Genomic DNA, 19,572 nt, shown 5'->3' with positions numbered 1-19,572 from the left:
GAAGCAAATACGTGTCGTAGATACGTGCGGATGCGGTGTCCGTACGATGTCACCAAACAAACATTTCTTAGTTTCCATTTTATTTTTTGCTGGCAACTGTGTGGACAGAAAAGTAAGAATTTTATTGTGCAGGGAAACGTGGTTCTTTACTGTGCATATGACAATAAACACTTTGAATTGAATTCAGTTTAAAAATAGACTCATCACAGAAACATCAAGATCCTTCTAAAACAAGATACCGGGAAAATATAAATCCGCATAGCTCACCTAAGTTCTCTTGCAGCCTTCACGTTCATTAATGATACGTAACCATGGTCTTCATACAACCGTGAGTGTAGTAAATCCAGGAGAGTAAAATATTTACAAATACAGAATATTAAAAAATGTTTTCTCTATGCAGTAGTGCAACCCAACAAACGTGTGATTTACATTCATCTTTTTCGGCCAATTGCGGGCTTTGTTTCGCCCCTTTGGCCTATGCAAGCCTGTACATGATAAAAAGGATCCGCCCCCTTTACCTCCGAATAACTTTAGCCAATAGTGACTGATTCAAATGATGATTGACACATTGGTTAGGAAATGAAACGCCGGTATATAAATCCCAGCATACACCGCGGACGACTTTGCCTTCGGGGGAAAATCTAGTCGGCGGCTGCTTGCTTTAGTTGCAAGACTTTGATCCACATATAAGGAGCACTGTATTATAAGGCGCATAGTCAGCTTTTGAAAAAAATAAAGGCTTTTAGGTGCGCCTTATAGTGCGGAAAATACTGTATGTATATGTTGATTTCAAAACACATGAAATTAGCAACATTCTGTTCAAAAGCCGCAAACCAGTGTTGTTTTTAACAACAACGAAAAAAACGAGTATTATTAAAAAAATACTATTAATGTAAATAACTATCATGAAAACAAAGTAAACTTGTCATTATGTTTAAAGCAACTGAATATATTTTGTCCTTTTGGATAAAACAAGGTAGAAATTTTAAAAAAGAAATTATGTTGGGCCAATGCATTCCAACCAATTGTTGACTAAAGTGTTTAAAGTGTATGACCAATAGATTTTTCAATGTAAGGTGGTTGTCAAAACAGAGTAGAATGCAATAGAACTGTCTTTATTGTCATTGATAACAACATGAACATTGTTTTTTATGAGAATAACAACATAGTAAAGACTTAAAAGAGAGAAAAGATAATAAAAATTCAAACCAGAAATGTTTAAAAAAAATCTGTATAAACTGGATTCGAAGTTGTTCATTTACACCATTACACAACAATTAGGCTAACATCCTCATTGATTAAATTGCTCAATGATCTTACATCTGAAGGTTTTTCAGCCATAAAGAAGTCGCAAAATTTTGTTAAGCAGAGAGACACATCTGGCTTTCATTTTTTGCTGAAGCATCTGAGAGCGCTTTTCTCAATTTCATATTCATGGATGGAGGAATATCATAGCTAAGCACTGTGGGCCTGACGCAGCTGCTTAACCGAGCCTTTAGAGAGCTTGTACGGGGATGCCTGACTGGATACGGGCAATCCTCTGAAGATTCTACCACAAGACATTTAGCCTGCAGCTCTTATAACTAAGTTCACTTAAAAAATGTTTTATCTAATTCCAAGTGAGGATGCTAATTTATAATGTAATTTGCTCAGGATGGCATGCACGAATGCGCACGACAGAGTGAAAGGTGTTCAGTGAGCGCTGTGGGATTAGATTGTGTTTTGCACGTTGTTGAACAACACACCAGTGATCCATCTTAATTGTCTGGAGATTGCTGTTGTACAAATATTGGACTAGGGCTGACATAATGATTAATTTTACAAACAATGAATCGGTCGATTATTTTTTTGGTTGATCGATGAATCAATCAGATTTCTTAATAATATTTCTAATTTCTTCCTCTTTACTCAAATATCGAAGTTTTGAACAGATGGAAAAAATAGTGCATAAAACAACAAAATATTCTGTAATATAAATCAATACCAAAAAAAGTGCTAAACAATGAACATGACAATTAAAAGAAAATCTATAGAAATGTATGCTATACACCTGCAAATTTTAAAACACTCTTGTCCTACCACCTAATCAAAAAATCATATTACATTTGGACTTGTCATGCAAAACAAAAAAGAAAGAGCATTACATTGTAATTTAAGTAAAAATAATGTATCCATAAACAAATATATTAAAAAATGTAAACAAGCCCACTTTTCAAAATTGGCAACAAATATATATTTTTGGGGTTAATTTTTTTTTGTAAATCATGCAATTTTCCATTTTCAGTATTTAAAAAATATAACCTAACTTTTTTTCTTTAAAAAAGGGTCTTTTCATCTTCTGCCGGACCAACGCGGTACTAAAAATTCCAGCATCACAATGAAATGTTGTGCAATCCTATTTGCATTGATTTAACTTATTTGGTGGCTTATAAATCATTTGATACAACAAATTGTTGATCAAATTAGTTGCCACCACTTTTAATAATAGGTTGTATTCGATTTCAATGGTTAGTTGTTGTAGCCCTATTTTTACCCTAACAAAGTATCTAGTACCTTGGCTAGTGTTCTGCAGGAAATATCCCAATTATATCTTTACAAATAAGCGTATGACTTTTAACCTTCTTTGCTTTCTTCCAATAATCAGCCAAATAACTGTAACATTCATCCATATCAGTAAGTGGCGGCAAATTACTAGGATTTTTTAGTTTATATACCAATTTTCTGCTAATGAGGTACAGGTAAATGCATTAAATGGCCTTTTTTCTCTAATGAAGTTGTTTTTTTAATGCTGATTTTAATTATTATTTAATTATTTTACAAAAATTAAAAAAAAACATAAAAATGTTATAATATAGCAAACAACAGTATCATCCATATCTTTAAGTGGCAGCAGATCACATTTTCTCTTTATGTCATAATTATTTTCTCATGAGGTAGTATAGTATATTTAATAACTTATTTTGTTTGATAATGTCACGATTACCCATTGCCCTGACCTGTGCCCGCTCGTTTGGCGCCAGCTGCTGCTCGTTGCCTGTTTGGTTCCCCTCCTATTTAAATTCAACGCTTCCATTCACTCCATGTCAGTCCGTCAGCGAACCTCCGTACACGCAAGGCAAGTACTATTTGACTCTGGCTCCCGTCTGTCCCGTACTTACCTGCATCCTGCTCGTCTGCCCCTGGCTTCACAATTGTCTCCGACTCTCTGACTTCTTCCTCCCTTCGACCATGCTGCGATCTCCCGCCCTGGCTACTCGACCTGTGTATTCCTACCGACCACGCTCTGAACTCCTGTCCCGGCTACTCGACTCGTTTCTGCCCATCGACCATGCTCCGATCGCCCATTCCGGCTACTCAACTCGTTCCCGCCTTCCGACCACTCTCCGACCCCGTGAGCTCCCTGCTCCTCCTGCCCTCGCCGGATTGCCTGACTTCTCAGCTTCCGCAATAAAGTTTGTTGTGAAACGTTACGCATTTGGGTTACCATCTGTTCAGGTTCTGACAGATACAACCATTTAGGATTGCACTGCAAGAAATAGTAAAATAAATAAAATTATTTTAAAGATATAATAACTACAATTTAAATTGTATTATTTAACTTTAAAACGGTTGAAATGAGTTAAAGTTTAAAAAAACTGCAGTTAGAAGTATAAAAATAAGAAAAATAGATAGAATTATAGTAAAACATGTTAAAAAGAGTATAATTCCAGAATACCAAAACAATTATTGACCATAATGAATAAGCCGTATTACTTTCTCAGCCACAGTGGTCACAATAGATAAGAAAAACTAAATATTGTCGACTCAGGCAACGTTATAGATATAAATATCTGAAAGAAATCAAATAAAATAAAAGCTAATTGTTTTCAATTTAATTCATAAACAGAAAATATTAGACGGTAGTAAAACGTGTTTTTGTTCCACTGGAAATCAAGATAAATAAATGAAAATAAATGTTAAAGGAAATCAAGATAAAAATATCATAAAACTTGGATAATATGTTAAGTTATACATACCACAGCCATATCCCCCTAGTGGGAGGTGGCTTGAGTCATTTCTGACTCTTTTTGGGAGATTGATTCAGAGGAGGGGATTCCCAGTCCACTCGCTCAACCCAACTGAGGTGTTGGGAGTCATTAGCTGACCAAACCCCCCAATTCCAACCCCTAATGCTGAACGCCAAGCAGGGAGGCAACAGGTACCAAAGTTTAAGTCTTAGGTATGACTTGGCCGAGGCTTGAACCACAACCTCCACAACCTATTTTTTCACTTACGAGTATTTAGAAAAATCCATATGTCATGTATTTTTTCTTTTATTATTCAAATCAATATTATTATTATTTTAATACACAATGTCCCTTAAAAATCATCACACTGGTGCTAAATTCTTTTTCTAAACTGTTTTCAGGCTGTGCCTCGAGATTGTTTTAGTAATAAAAAGTGTTTAGAAACAGTGTCTTTGTCAGGTTTAACCCAACAGATGTACAAAACCTATATACAAAAAGACACAAAGAATCGTGAGTATAACTTACTTGCAAGGAGAAATATCCATAGTCTACCCTAAGGCAGTCTGCTGGATACTCTGAAATATTCTTATGCTCCTTGTCTATTTATTGTGTTCGGAAGGCCCTAATTTACATAAGGTCTCCTCTGCTAAGGGAAGGGGAGTAACAAAACAAACAGTTGAGACCTGTTTATACGATAACATGTTATCTATAGCAAACAAAAACTAGGTGTGCCTGCGGTCAGAGAGGTCCCTTATCTGGCCGCAAATAAGGTGTTATCCTGTTTCCTCCTTCTTCAAACACAAGCAAGAAAGGCGCATTGTATGCAAAGAAGCTTGTGCAATAGTAGAATAACATCTTTAGAGTTTAAATCCATCATTTCCCTCCTGTTTATTCACTTTGCACTATTTCTTTTTGTCATCCAATAACTTCTTCTCTCGATTTTCAGTTACAGAATCATGTTATAGTACTCATGTTACACTTAGAGGTTAAACTTTGTCGTCTGATTCACCGTAGTCAAAAACTTCTGAAAAAAGATCTGGAAAATGTAAGGAAGTGGCATTTGCCAGGCCAAAAAGGTCCCGGCGACGACGATCTTGAGGTCTTTGCAAAAAAAATGGCGTTGTGGAGGAAGTTCTCAAAGAGCTTGAGAAAGACGCGGTCATCCTTCTCCCGGTCCTTCTCCTCTGGGGTCTTTGGGCAAACGCAGCAAGGACCCTTCTTGGCCCCGGACAATTCCGACTTGGTGGGCTTGCTGATCTCCTCCATGTCGCTAAATCCCGTGGCAGGGATCCGGATCGGGATCTTCAGCTCTTTGGAGTAGTAATTGTGCAGGTATAGCTCTCGGTCTTCTGGCTGCCGCTGCCATCTGACGAGGTAGTAAGTTAGGTTGCCGTTGGGAAAAAAAAGGCGGCGACCATTTGACCAGCAGCTTCATGGATGAATTTGCGTAGGCACGGGGTTCTTTGGGCACGGTCGGCAATGACGGACGAGTTCGAATTCAAATAATGTCACTCTTTGCACCAGGAATGTGCTTGTCCTCCACCCGCAGGGTAATGGCCTTGACAAAAATGGCATACTGGGTCCAGGGTTTGAGGTGGTGAATGGCGACTTTGGGGTCCGTATTATTATCCTTCGGAAGATCCACGTCCACCATGTGCCAGCTGTTGGAACCGCAGCCGTCCTGGTCGTCGAATTCGGTGATGTTCTGAGAAGGGGCCTCTTTGTAGTAGACCATAAAGCTGATAAGGCCTTTGTAATCCCGTGGATGGTAGCGCTCCCACATCAGGCGGATGGCATAGCTGGACGTGCTGTTGGACAAAATCCTGAGGACGTGGCTCACACAACTGGCTCTTTCGCCGTTATTGCGAAAGTCGCCTTCCTGGGGCTTTTCCGTGACGCTGGTTTTCTCCCACATGGTGTGGATCTCAGACATGCAGAGTTTGGTATTGAGGCGGAAGAAGAGGCGTCCCGCACGGATGGTTAGGTTGTGCTGAGTCCAGTCCCAGAGGTTGTGAAGGTGCTGGATGTTGATGTCCAGATTGCCGGCGATGACGGTGCAGTCCTTGAGGGACTGAGCGGCGTTCACCGAGTCGATGACGGAGGTGGAGCAGATTTTGTCGCATAGGCCGTTGCAGGCGCTGCACAGCATCCGATTACTCTCGTTGGTGCGGACCCGGAAGGGCAGTCGGGCATGCACTCGCCCTCGTGGATGACGAAGTGAACGTCGCTGGGCAGGTGAACTTGTGAGCAAAGGTCCATGGTGATGCAGCGCCAGCCCTCGAACTTGAAAGTGCCGGGCGGGCAGTCGGGCACGCAGCGGCCTTCGTGGTAATAATGCAGGCAGGCGGCGCATGCCGTGTCGCTGTTTGCGTGCGTGCAGCTGCCCAGACATTGGCGGTGGCAGCATTCGCCTTTTTCGGTGCATGCGTGCTTGCAACGGCTGGGACACATTAATCGTTGTCCATTCGCAGCAGCTCCACCAGGATGGAAAGTTCTTTTTCCTACCACACTGCAGCACGGTTGTATGCCGCAAACTTCCAGTGAGAGGTTTTGAAGTGACCCTGCAGCGCCCTCCAGAGTTGCAGGGTTGGAGCTCTCAGCAAGGAGTGTCAAATATGGCTTCACCACTGCCGGGTGCAAAAGCATCTCAGCGCCCGTGGGGTTCTTGGAGAAACCTGGGGAACGCCATCCCAGTTGTCTTCCTGAGAGTTCTTTTACTTTTTCTTCTTCTCTTTTGCACATTAAGGTTTTCTTCAAATAACAATAAAAACGTTGCTATAATTGCTACTATCAATTCGCCTACCGCTACCATTCTACCTGTTAGCATTCTACCTGCAGATATGCAATTCCTCCTAACACTTCCAGAGTTGTGGACAATCTTCACTGGTTTGAGACGACTGCAAACTATAATTGCAGCCCCCTTTGTAGCCAGACTTCCTCTGAAAGTTTTGTTGAGGAATAACAGCTCTCCAGTAGGTACCACAGTGCTATTACAATGACGCCTAAGAACAATCAAAGCGTATGCTAAAATAGAAACATCGAAACAGTTGTTTTACTCATGCTTAATTACTTTCTTACAGTGTGTCAAATGAGCTCATGTGTTTTTCTGCAATCTTTACTGCTTTTTATCAGGACCCAATCACCTGGTTCAACTAATTGGCTTTCCTATGGAGACATAAAAAGTGTATCATCGTTATCATTACGATCCGCCAGTTGCTTCTGGTGCTGCAACATTTTTCTCATGTAATCAACCAGAGTACTTTCATCCCACATATTTTTAAATAATGGTAATTCACCAAATATTACTTCATATGGTGTTAGCACATTTGTACTGATGATGTTAATATACAGTTTTACTAATTCTAGACATTTAGTCCATGGTCTTTTGGTTTCTTCCATACACTTCCTAAGTCTGTTTTTTTATAGTTCCATTCTTTTATTTCCACTAACCCTGCACTTTATGGGTGATAAGCACAGTGATCTTTTAGGTCTATATGAAATGCCTATTTTAGTTAATTTTTTTGATTTACAAAATGTGAACCATTATCACTATAGATCTTTTCTGGAATCCCATAACATGGAATTATGTCTTGGCATAATGCTTTAGCTACTGTTAGCGCATCTGGGTGTTTTGTAGGAAAAAGCTCTATCGATTTTGAGAATGAACATATTATCATTAAACATAACTTTTTCCCTTCACTATTGTTAAGTTCTATAAAGTCCATAAAAGGTGATTAATTACAGTTCTCTATCTTTGGAAACTGTCCTCTCTTTGGTCTTAGATTACCCTGAGCATTGTGCTTTGCACATATCAAACATGTTCTACAATTTTTTATTTTATTATTATTATTATTATTATTATTATTATTTTTTAATAGGAGTTAAAACCATAGGTTTATCAATATCTGGTTTATCAATCCTACTATCCCTCCTGTTGAGACATGTATTCCCTTGTCTCAATATTTCTGCCCATTTGTATAGATTTTTTGGTAGGATTGGTTTATCTTCTTGTCATTTACAGATTCCATCTTTTAGGTGTGCTCCTTTTCTTTTCCAGAGTTCTTGCTCTGGTTTAGGCGATTGTTGTTGCATTTCTTGTAGTATTTTGTTTTTTTAAGGCATTTTCTGTTAGACTTAGAACTGTTATTTCTCGTTGTGCAGCTTGTTTTGCTATTTTATCTGCAAATGCATTGCCCTTTGAAACTGGGTTTGTTTCTGGTGTGTGGGCCACACATTTACATATAGCTAACTGTTTTGGCAGCTGCACTGCTTGTAATAGTTCTGTTAGCAGTTTTGCATGTGTCACTGGTTTTCCTGTTGATGTTATCGTACCTCTATTTTTCCAGTGTTGTGCAAACGTGTGAGTTGTTGCATAGGCATACTGGCTATCTGTGTATATTGTTGTTGTTGTTCTTTCATAAGTTTGCAGGCTTCTGTTAGGATCACTAATTCTGCAGCTTGATCTGAACAATGTTGAGTTAATGCTTCTGCCTTTAATACTTTATCATATGTTACTACAGCATAGCCTGTCCTCCTTTTTCCTGTTTCATCTTTCTTTCCTACGAAACAATACTTTCTCTGTTATTTTAGCCTTTTTTTCTTTTGTTCACGTTTTGTTTCCTTTCTTCTTTAAGTTAAATGACCATGTAAACATTATTTTTTATCCATGCAGATATATTTTTAAATTCTCATGATCTGTCTCAAGATAATTAATCTGCTATTTTTAAATTCCTATGATCCTACCTACTCAAGCTCAATCAGTTTCTCGTTATCTTCTGAAAACACTCCTTCCATAGAAATTGTTTCTTTTTAACTATAAGTCAGCATTTGTTACGTATTTATTAATCATTTGTTAATTGTAACATGCTTATACTTAAAAATTAAGCGTGGCTTATTTTACCTTCTCTTGAAGGACTTTTTATCAGTTGTCCTCCTAGGGGATCTTGTTCTTCATCAAAATTCCAAACCATCACACTGCCTAAACATCAAAAATCTCAAAAATGCCAAATGGAACTCAACGTCAATTTTTTTTTTTTTTTAATTGTCATTTCCTCTCTCTTCAATCATAATCAACTATCTTTTCTCATTGATTCAATATAAAACAACATATACTTGACACTAATAAATTGCCTTATCAACTCGCATTGTATTATATTATATTATTATCATAATCTTCGGTTTGCAATAGTATTTTCTCTTCGCAGCCCCTTAATATCCTTAGAGATTAAGAGCTATACAAATAAACATGACCTTATCTGAATTAATACTTGTGTGTCGTTTTTTTCCTTTTAAAAACAAAGCACATTTCATTTAGAGATTAAAACAGAAAATTTAATTTCCAATCTCACGATTTCTTTTTCTGTGTTAATAAGTCGTTATTTTCAAACTCATTTCAAAATTTTGATTATTTGAAATGACTCAGATTTCCTGCTCTTTACTATGCAATATTCTTTTTCTTTCCCTGGTTCTACTAATATATCATCTACATAAGTTAATAGTTCGCTCTTATTTAGAGGCTCGAAACTTACTTGAGAGTAAATTCTTGGACTTTCACAATACCCTTGAGGTAATCTGGTGTAGGTATATATTTTACCTTTAAACGTAAATGCAAACCAAAATTGATTGTCTTTATGCACTGGTACTGAGAAGAATGCGTTGCTTATATCTACCACTGTGAAATATTTTGCCTTTGGGTTCAGTGAGTTCAATAGCGTGTGTGGATCCACCAAACAGGGACCTTTGGATCACTGTATTATTTACTGCTATCAAATCCTGAACAATTGTCCATCATGTTGATGGGGGTGCCTCATTTACAGGAAATATCGGTGTGTTTACGGGCGACTCAGCACATTCTATTAGTACTCCCGCCTTCTTTAGATCTTCTATTATTGGTTTTATTCGTTCCATTGCATCTGGTCTTAAAGGATATTGTTTTATTCTGGGCCGATGTTCTGTTTTGGGTCTTATTATTATAGGTTGTGCTCCTTTTACTAGTCCTACATCTGTGGGTCCCTGGGACCATAGTTTATTAGGAATTTGTTTTAATAGCTCCTGCTGTTCCTTAGTAAAGTAAATGTGTCATTCCTTCTTTTTTTTCAGATGTACTCCTGAGTTTACTATTATAGTCCAGAATAATGACTTCCTGGATAGTCCAGTAGAATCGCTGAACCATGTGTTAACGCCTGTTGCTACCCAATACCGTACATTTTCTCCTCTGTAATATTATTTGTGTATAAATATTGTGGTATTTCTTTCTTCTTCTTCTAAAGCAAAACAACATATTATGTCCATGCTTATTAGCATTTAATTAGATATTCATAATTTTCTTTTATATTAGTAGCTTTTCTATAAAAGTAATGTTATAAATGGTAAATGGTCTGCATTTATACAGCGCTTTTCAAGTCAACGAAGACCTCCAAAAGCACTCTATAATGTGCTTCACTCTCACCCATTTGCTTTTTTAGTCATCTAGACTTAACACAATTCAATGTTGAAAAAGTAAAGTTATTTGTCCCAATCTATGGTATTACGGTTAGTCTCACTTAATTTTCAACCAATTATCTTTTTTGATATTTAATTAACTTTCCCCTTTATGTTTCTCTTTTTTTTTTTTTGTATGCTCCTTTTCTTAATATTTATTTTCTTTTCCCTTTATACCTTCTTTTACTTACTCTTATCTTTCTGTATTTGTAACTTCCCTACCTGTTCTGCCAACAATCCATTCTCAACATAACATTCCTTCCTTACACGCCCTCTCACAATAGCTTTTTAGCTCACCAGTTTAATGCGAAAATGACGTTTAATCATCTCACTTAATTTTAATTTTTTCCTTCAAACCAATTAAATCTACTATTTTTCACTTATTTAATGTGAAAATCACATATATTGATGTGCAACAAGTTATATTACTCATTTGTATTCCACTCAATACATTTTTCCTCCATATTCATTGAAAATAAATTATTTATTAATGCTTTTTCAATACTTTTTGTATAAAAATGCCTTTATCTCAAATTAATTTATTCCAATTCACTCAAAAAGATTTTTTCCTAGTCTTCCCAGTCCTTATTTTACCAATTTTTGTACTGAAAACAGGAATATCTTATCTTTTTCTGTATTATTCTGTCATTATCTTGAATTAACGCATCTAAAATAACTCAGTCATTTTTTTTTCCTAAATTTCTCAGTTTTTAATTTATCGATTTTCAACTAAAAAATTCGGACCGCAAGAAAATCTCCAGAACCATCTGTGGCCCCCGGTGCCTGTGTTAAACACCCTTATGGTGAACACCTATTCCTCAAAAAATCTACTTTTTCCAACTCCTTTAATCTGTTCTATCAATTCTTCTTAAATATCACTCTTTAAACAATCTCAGCTCTTTTGAAAACGTACTTTTTTTAGCGTTTAGCTTTCTTTTTGACGAGTAAGACAGACAAACATATAACATAAGACATACACAGGGCCCAAACAATCAAACTTCTAATAAATTTAACAAAATTTGGTGATTTAGGTTTCTTATTTTTTCTTTATACAGTATGTTTTCTAAGTTTAAAACCTGTTCTTCAAATTTCTCATGGCGAGTTTTGAAAAGATATTCTTCCTCTTCCTCATTTTTATCCTTTAGCTTTATCTCTATCTCAAATTTCATTTCAGGCTTTGGTCCTGGTTCCGGGCCTAGTCATGCACTCTGATAGTCTTGTGGGGAAGAGTTGCCTCTGCAATTTATAGCAATATGCCCTTCCTTCCCACAAGACCAACAGGTTCTAGGTTTATTGCTTGCACGTGATCCAAAACCTCTGCCTCTACCTCTAGATTGTTGAAAGAACACTGTGGTTCCTTCATCTTCTTGGTAGAAAATTGTTGATGGCTTCTTCTCCCCTTTCTTACTTTTGATCACTTTCTCAGCATGGAGGGCATGATTTATGTATTCTGCAAGTGTTCCTCCATTCATGCTTCTATAGTGGCGATTTACCCATCCACTAATCTCTGGTAAGGAGCCTGAGTGCAATGCATTTTTTAATTGTTGTTTATAGGGGCCCTCGTCAGCTCCATCACCAGGTTCTAACCCACTATGTGCCCTAAACACCTTTTCCATTCTTACTCTGTATTCATCAAATGGCTCATCTGGTTTTTGTTTACATCTCCCTATTTCAGTGTAATTTGCTCTTTTCCTGTATTTAGTTCTGATTCTTTCTAGGAGAGGGGTCACCTGTTGTGTCAATCGTTCAGATTCGGGTGCAAGTATCACGGGAGGGTTAGCGTCATTAGTTGGAGAGTATGCTACTTTTACGTGGAACCAATCTGGCCCTAATTGTGTCATCCAAACTTGCTGTACTTCCATTCCGTTTAGATGATAAGATCGCCTTAGATTTTCTATCTGCGTTATGCATTCCTCTACATCCTCTCTCTCCTGTCTTGCTATTTTTATCCAGACTTGTGTCTGTTCATAACCTTCTTTTCTCATCTTATTATTTTTCTGTTTGCATTTGTTTCTTATTTTTTGTTGCAGTTCTCTAATGCCTGCTGTGGACAACTTCCCATTAAAGTTATATTGTTTTATCCAGTAAAATAGGGGTTCTATTGCTGAGGAATCTTCCTTTTCAATAACTTTCCAGTCTTTGCACGAAAAATCTTCTAAAAGCTTCTGTTTTACTTTACTTTGCCCCTTTCCCATTTTTAGAACTAAATTTGGACTCAGTGGTTTTTAATACCTAGTGTATTCTAACACTGAGTTTCTCTTTCAACAGGATGGTGATAAATAACCTTTTGTGGTAAAACTCACTTCAACCTATGCAGGTGGAATTTTCTTGCATACATGCATCCACAAAGGCTCACCATTTATTCCCTGTTGCTTTGGTATAAAATACAATTACCTAGTGGTAATAGTATTTTCTTTCACACTCACTTTCACTCTTTTTGAAGAACAAAGAATTTCCCTTGAGTTCTTTTTAAACAGAGAGGAACCCTTGCCCTTTTACTTAGAGGAACCCTTGCCCTCTTACTTAAAGAACTTCCCTTGAGTTCTTTTTGAAACGGAGAGGAACCCTTTCCCTCTTACTTAAGACTTCACTTATTGAAACATGAATATTTTGTTTGTTTGTTTGTACATGATTCAATTGTTTGTTTGTTTGTTTGTAAATGATTCAAATTGAATCTTTTCTTCCGGCGCCGTCACGAATGGCAGCCACTCCAGCAGCTCCCGTGTTATTTTCGATTGTTCTCGATTGTTCTCAGCTCAGGGATGCTGCTGGAAATGTGAATTTCCCTTCGGGGATGAACAAAGTATCTATCTATCTATCTATCTATCTATCTATCTATCTATCTGTGTCTTAAGTCTTACTGGCCACGTTTCTCTTTTACCTAATAGTGCCTAGGATTGTTAGGATTTATTTTCTTAACTCTGTTTTGAATTCTTCACACTCATACCCTTTTACTTTAGTCACATGCATTCCTTTTTAAAATAAAAGTTTTACTCACAGTTCTCTGAGTCCTTGGACTTTCCGTCAACCTTCGGATCCCAACTTGTAAGGAAAAGGACCAGTCCCGAAAAGGGTCTTAATGCTGTGGCCACAGACTTGCCTGGATCTTTACTCACACGCTGGGATCGTCAGGTATCTTGGAATCCGGCTCTCGAAGGACCAAATAAATGTCAGGTTTAACCCAACAGATGTACAAAACCTATATACAAAAAGACACAAAGAATCGTGAGTATAACTTACTTGCAAGGAGAAATATCCATAGTCTACCCTAAGGCAGTCTGCTGGATACTCTGAAATATTCTTATGCTCCTTGTCTATTTATTGTGTTCGGAAGGCCCTAATTTACATAAGGTCTCCTCTGCTAAGGGAAGGGGAGTAACAAAACAAACAGTTGAGACCTGTTTATACGATAACATGTTATCTATAGCAAACAAAAACTAGGTGTGCCTGCGGTCAGAGAGGTCCCTTATCTGGCCGCAAATAAGGTGTTATCCTGTTTCCTCCTTCTTCAAACACAAGCAAGAAAGGCGCATTGTATGCAAAGAAGCTTGTGCAATAGTAGAATAACATCTTTAGAGTTTAAATCCATCAGTCTTACAAGGCCCTTAATATATGAAAATGTCCATATAGGATCTGACGACCTTATACTTTTTCCTCATACTGTATACTTTTTTTATTTACATTTCTCCTGCATCACATATACCCAGTCTGCAATGACTCTATTGCAAATTTGACTTTATAATTGCTTGATCAGTATGAGTCAAGTTCTGTTGAATGCTGCCCAGGCATCACTCCTTAAATCAAAAAACAAGTGTGTGTGAGTCCTTGTGTTTGCGTACAGTTGAAAGTTGTGTGTATGTGTGCATGCGTGTTTTTTTTCTTGTATATTGGAGTACACAGGCAAAAATATGCCCGTTGGCAGAATATCCTGCCCATTTGATAAGAAATTCCAAAGTGAGCAGTTTAAGGTTTTATTACAGTATAACAAATCAAATGATCAAAACAAAATATTCTGGGCTTGTGACTACAGAAAATGATGTAATGGTTTCACAAGTGCTCTTTCAAAACAACGTAAAGGGACGAAACATAAATGTTAGTGAAAATTTTCCAAGGCACTAGTTTCTCACTAGTCCTTCTTGCAGACTGAATCCTGCAAGTGGTTTGTGTAAAACTTATATGTAAAACAGAAAGTCACTTTAAACAATATAGAGACTGTATAATGACTAGATGAAGAAATCACGCAATTATGACTATATGCAGTGAAACACTTTAATATGATTACAGTCTTAACAATTCTGGTCATATTGTGTATGATTTTTATGATTGGAAATTACCTTTCGGGTTTGTTGAACTGTTTGTTTGTTGGCAGTGAGCTCAGTGCTTCTAAAAATATGTGACTTTGAATGTTACCCAATTAGGGTGTGCTGTTGTTTGCATCCATCATACGGCAATCGGCACATTATGAAAAATTGCAATTTGGCATCTTGGTGATAAATTGGTGCTTGCAGTCATTGTTGGTATTCATATCCTCACACTCCACTTTGGATTGAGAAAAAAAAAATCATACATAATGTCAGTGAGCTGTAAAAACTGAATTCAATTAATAGCTTAATTGGCTTTCTCATTGTCACACAGTTTATGTTAGAATATTAATAAGGATCATTTGAATGTCAATTTTGCTCCATTTCATCTTTATAAGGATTATTTTGTCTGTTTACATTGAGTAGGAGAGTAAAGTTATGTGTTTACTTTGCCATGTTGTGGAACGCTTTAATTGTTTATCGAATAACGCACATTGTCTAAAAAGACATTGAGTTTTTCAGAAAAGCACGCAGTCCTGTTTAGCCGTCAAAGCAGATAGAAGGTTTTAGGCATTAGAACTGATATAGATCTTTGTCAGGGATCGGATATTGATTTTAAGCATCAATGTCCGTGACAACATTTGTATGTAGCTTCTTTGAGTACGACTGGGATTTGAGTGCCTGCATTTGGGTGTACGGGGCATGATTATATTATATTGCCATATTAAATGTTTTGACACAAGTGTATTACTATTAAGATACTTATAATTATTTGCCTGGTACTATTTGAATTTACATATAGATTGTTTTAATTGTACTTTCATTTTTATTTGTACTATAAAAATGTCTCAATGAATTGCTTAAATTTGTTAATGTGGTGCCTAAAAAGTAGTGGTATTAACACACAGTGTGTCCTATTTTTGTTTATTTGGCTCAATGAAGAAACAATATCTGCATCGTCCACTCCTAATCTTAAACACTAGGTGTCATGATTACCCAAGTGGAGCCACCTGGGGTAATCATCTGACGCGAGGGAATGCGCTCCCTGATTGGTTTATGTTCCCTTTTTAAGCTCGCTACGCCGAGACCTGTTTGTCTGAGGATTACTTCTGTACCCCGTATGACTCTCCCGATTACATGTGCCTTCTTGTTTACCTGATTCTGCCTGCCTGCCTCCGATCCGACCTGCTTCCGTCCCACGCTACGATCTTCTCTTCAGTCCCGGTAAACTCGACTTGCTTCCGTCCCACGCTACGATCTTCTCTCCAGTCCTGGTAAACTCGACCTGCCTCTGTCCCACGCTACGATTGGCTACGTCTTCCGAAGTGGTCTTCACGGCGTTGCTGCTGCTGACGTTCGCCGGTCATCGCGTCTCCCGCTAACCCTTACGCTTCCCCAAATAAAAGACTTGTAACGAACGCTCTGGGGTCTCCTGCTCTGTTCTGGTCCTCTCTGACACTAGGTCCTCCAGTACAGTGGTCGGAAACCCCTACTCATAAATTCGGATTTTCACGCATTTGTTTGGCAAGATTTTGCTCGAAAGACATCTCGTATCTCAAATTACTCATAACTAGAGAGGCTTTTCTGTAGAGGGACCACGGTGCTTAAAACTGTAATTCCATATATGTGCAGTTATGGAGCATTTCTTCTGAAATATTAAAAAAATGCTGGCATCCGTACATTTCTTTAAACTTCCTATCTTTGACCATATTTGCCCTGTCTTTGCACTCTTACACTGTCATCACACCCTGCAGTATGAGCCATTCTTTGACATGCTGACAGCCAAGTTGAGGCTGTGCTACTCCGTGCCTCCTTCGATAATGACTTTATTGTATTCATGAGGTAAAACCATCAGAGATGACTGCCTAATTCCAGAAAAAGGAGCGAGCAATCATTCCTGTTCCTTTTATTAGCGTTCCTGCTTCACCGGGCCACGTTTCCACTGTGTGCAATAATGACCCTGTCACTGTCGTCTCCAGAACTCGGACAGTAGGGGGGGGCGAATAGCCAACATTCATCTGAACTGACTGTGCATGAAATCGCACACATTTCCCCACTGCTTGAACAATATTTCTTTGATTAGGAGTGACGTTGACTAGAAGTGACTTTTGTAGGACCCTTGGAGAGTTTTTTTATGTCAAAGTCTCTAACAAAAACAGTATTACGTCCTTCAAGGGTGATTCATCTTTGCGGGGTTTGAGAGATGTTGCTTTGACATTTGTAATTGCCCGTTTTAAGAATGGAGACTGTTCATTACTGAGAACAAATTACTTGGTCTTTAGCTGACATAGTGAAAGATTTCAGAAAATAATGTTCTGTTAGGAACCCACTCAGAGTAGGGCGGAAAGTGCTGAAACACTAAATAATACAGCAAACAGTGCTCTTTTATCCACACACGGTTTGTGATAGAGAAAGGATCTGAATGCAGGATTATGACAAGTTCATTCTAACTATTACAGTTTTTTTTTCTGTGTTTTAGCTTTCCCACATATTTTGGAATTTGGATTTTGGACTTAATTTACTGTATGTACTTGCATACCTAGGATGGTGAGAATTGACCAAAAAAAGCTACCAAAGTAAATATTTTAAACTATAAATCACAATACTGAAATCAATAAACAAAATGAAAACAAGGAGACATAGAAAAGACATCATTACCCAATTAATAGATCCAACAGAGCTTGTTCTGAGCCAATCAGAACATGTGGATGACAACAGCCGGTAGCTGCCAATTTCGGTCAACCGCCTTTGAATCACATGGGATCCACACGCTTGTACAGTGGTACCTCTACTTAGAAATTTCTTTCATTCTGGGAGGATCTTTGTAACCTGAAACATTTGTAAATAGAGTGTTTTGACTCAAAAATGGTTCGACGATGTGTCTGGGGCACTTGTCACATGGATCAAAGGTATCCGGAACGATTGGTTGGCAGCATATTCGTCCCTTTTCCTCAAAACTAATTTGGAGAAGTTTTTAAAGTGGATAAAGGCATGCGGGCAATTGGGATGATTGATGGGAACCGGAACAAAGTTATTTGTTTTACAGTAAGTGTTTTATTTATATTAAATGGAAGTTTACATTGCCGTTGGGTCGGTTATAACAAAGCACCCTATCAGCCCCACAGCATGATGTGTAGCTCCACACTGCCATGTAAATTTGGTATACTACCATGAAATAGAAACCTGAACACACCTTAAAAGCATCTGGAATGGGTCAGTTCTGTCATAGGTTGTGAACTTATACTTATTAAGTTATCGCAAAGACAACCTAAAGAAAACGTTCGTTCTTTTATAGCACCAGATGTGCTCGAAGTAAGAGCGAGGTGACATCTCAAATTCATTAAGGTCTGTTGGAAGGGAAAACAATAATGTGTACACATCTTGCTTTTTCTTTGCAGTAAGAGTCCATTGAAGCTGACAAATCTGAATCAATTTCTATGTGAAGTTGGTACGGGGCTAACGGCTTCCTCATATATCGTCAACATTACAAGGTTATTAGTGTCTTTGGACACCTTGATGCCATGAATACAACTATTGCAGCGCTTTGAAACTCTTTGTGATTAGGGGCTATACAAATAAACATGACTTGACTAAGTATGTATAATAATAATCGAGAACCTTTTCTACTGTTGTTTGAGATACGTTTGCATAACAGGGAATAAATGATACAGCTATGCTATCGGTAATAACAACTAATGTGTCGTTCTATGTTGTTTTGGCCGCCCTATTTTCTCTGCGTGTGATACATGGATACCATAACTATGGTGGGCATGGTTTAGCGCTCTACATGGGACCTATAAATTGCCTGATTTCTTCTTCCTTTACAGTCAATCGGTGCCTTCACAACTGTGTTTGAGAGAGACCACATCTCATTTTAGTGTGATTCAGTGCATTTAATTGCCTTTTCCCGATAAAAATGAGTTCCAAAAATATAAGTGAGAAGGTAAAGTGGAAAACAGTGACAACCATCAAGTCGAAGAAATAAATGTTTTCAAAATACGAGCATGGTGGAGAGTCTCTGCCATTTAAGCAGGGCTTAAAGATACAGTAAATAGTTTAATATTATTTTATTTCTTAATTACAGTTATATTAATCTTTATCATGTACTCATTTAAATGTATATCATTGTTGAAGTGCACGCTTTACCAAAATCTTCGGTACATATTTATTTTAGTATGTGACTATTTTAAAGCAGTTTTAGGGGGTTGACTTCCAATGTAGGCTTATATGCGAGTATATATGTTAGTACAAAGGTATTTGTCTAAAATTAGGTTGTGTTCAGCCAATCTAACGTGGACCAAATTTACTTCAAAAGTATTCATTTTCATGTTTACCCCTTCCAATGTGGTCAGAATTTAGTCCCCCAAAATTATATTTATAGCGTCAAGAAATATATTATTGTTCAATATTTTACTTTTTAACTTAACAAATGTGTCTTTTGAACGTAACATTACTGTCCTTATGTGTCTTTTTAACCATCTATGGTCAGATAGAAGTTTTGTAAACCCAGCTTATTAAGTTAAAATGAAAAAATTGATAAATAATGGAAAAACTTTTAAGGCGGCTGTTAGCAAAATACAGTATGTGGCAATACAGTGAGAAAAAACATAAAAACAGCCCGGCAAGAAATAGTAGTTTTTAATTTATTTTCAATTTGCTGATATAAATGTAAAAACGACAACAAACCTGGATGAAACTGTTTTACTTATTATAGTAATTTGTACTAATTCACCCTGAAAAGCTATTCTGGTCTCAACAACTTAAGTTACAATAGACCCAGACTA

At 37.4% G+C, this 19,572-nt stretch overlaps 1 pseudogene; it reads right to left on the bottom strand.

The window, feature by feature from the left end:
- Positions 1 to 4,935: 4,935 nt before the first annotated feature.
- On the bottom strand, positions 4,936 to 6,653 carry LOC148351357 (insulin-like growth factor 1 receptor pseudogene; annotated as a pseudogene).
- Between the last annotated feature and the right edge of the window lie 12,919 nt (positions 6,654 to 19,572).

Source organism: Urocampus carinirostris, chromosome 15, assembly GCF_059441175.1.
Source record: "Urocampus carinirostris isolate Australia breed hairy pipefish chromosome 15, RoL_Ucar_1.0, whole genome shotgun sequence".
Taxonomy (NCBI): domain Eukaryota; kingdom Metazoa; phylum Chordata; class Actinopteri; order Syngnathiformes; family Syngnathidae; genus Urocampus; species Urocampus carinirostris.
This window is presented reverse-complemented; position numbering and strand designations above follow the sequence as displayed.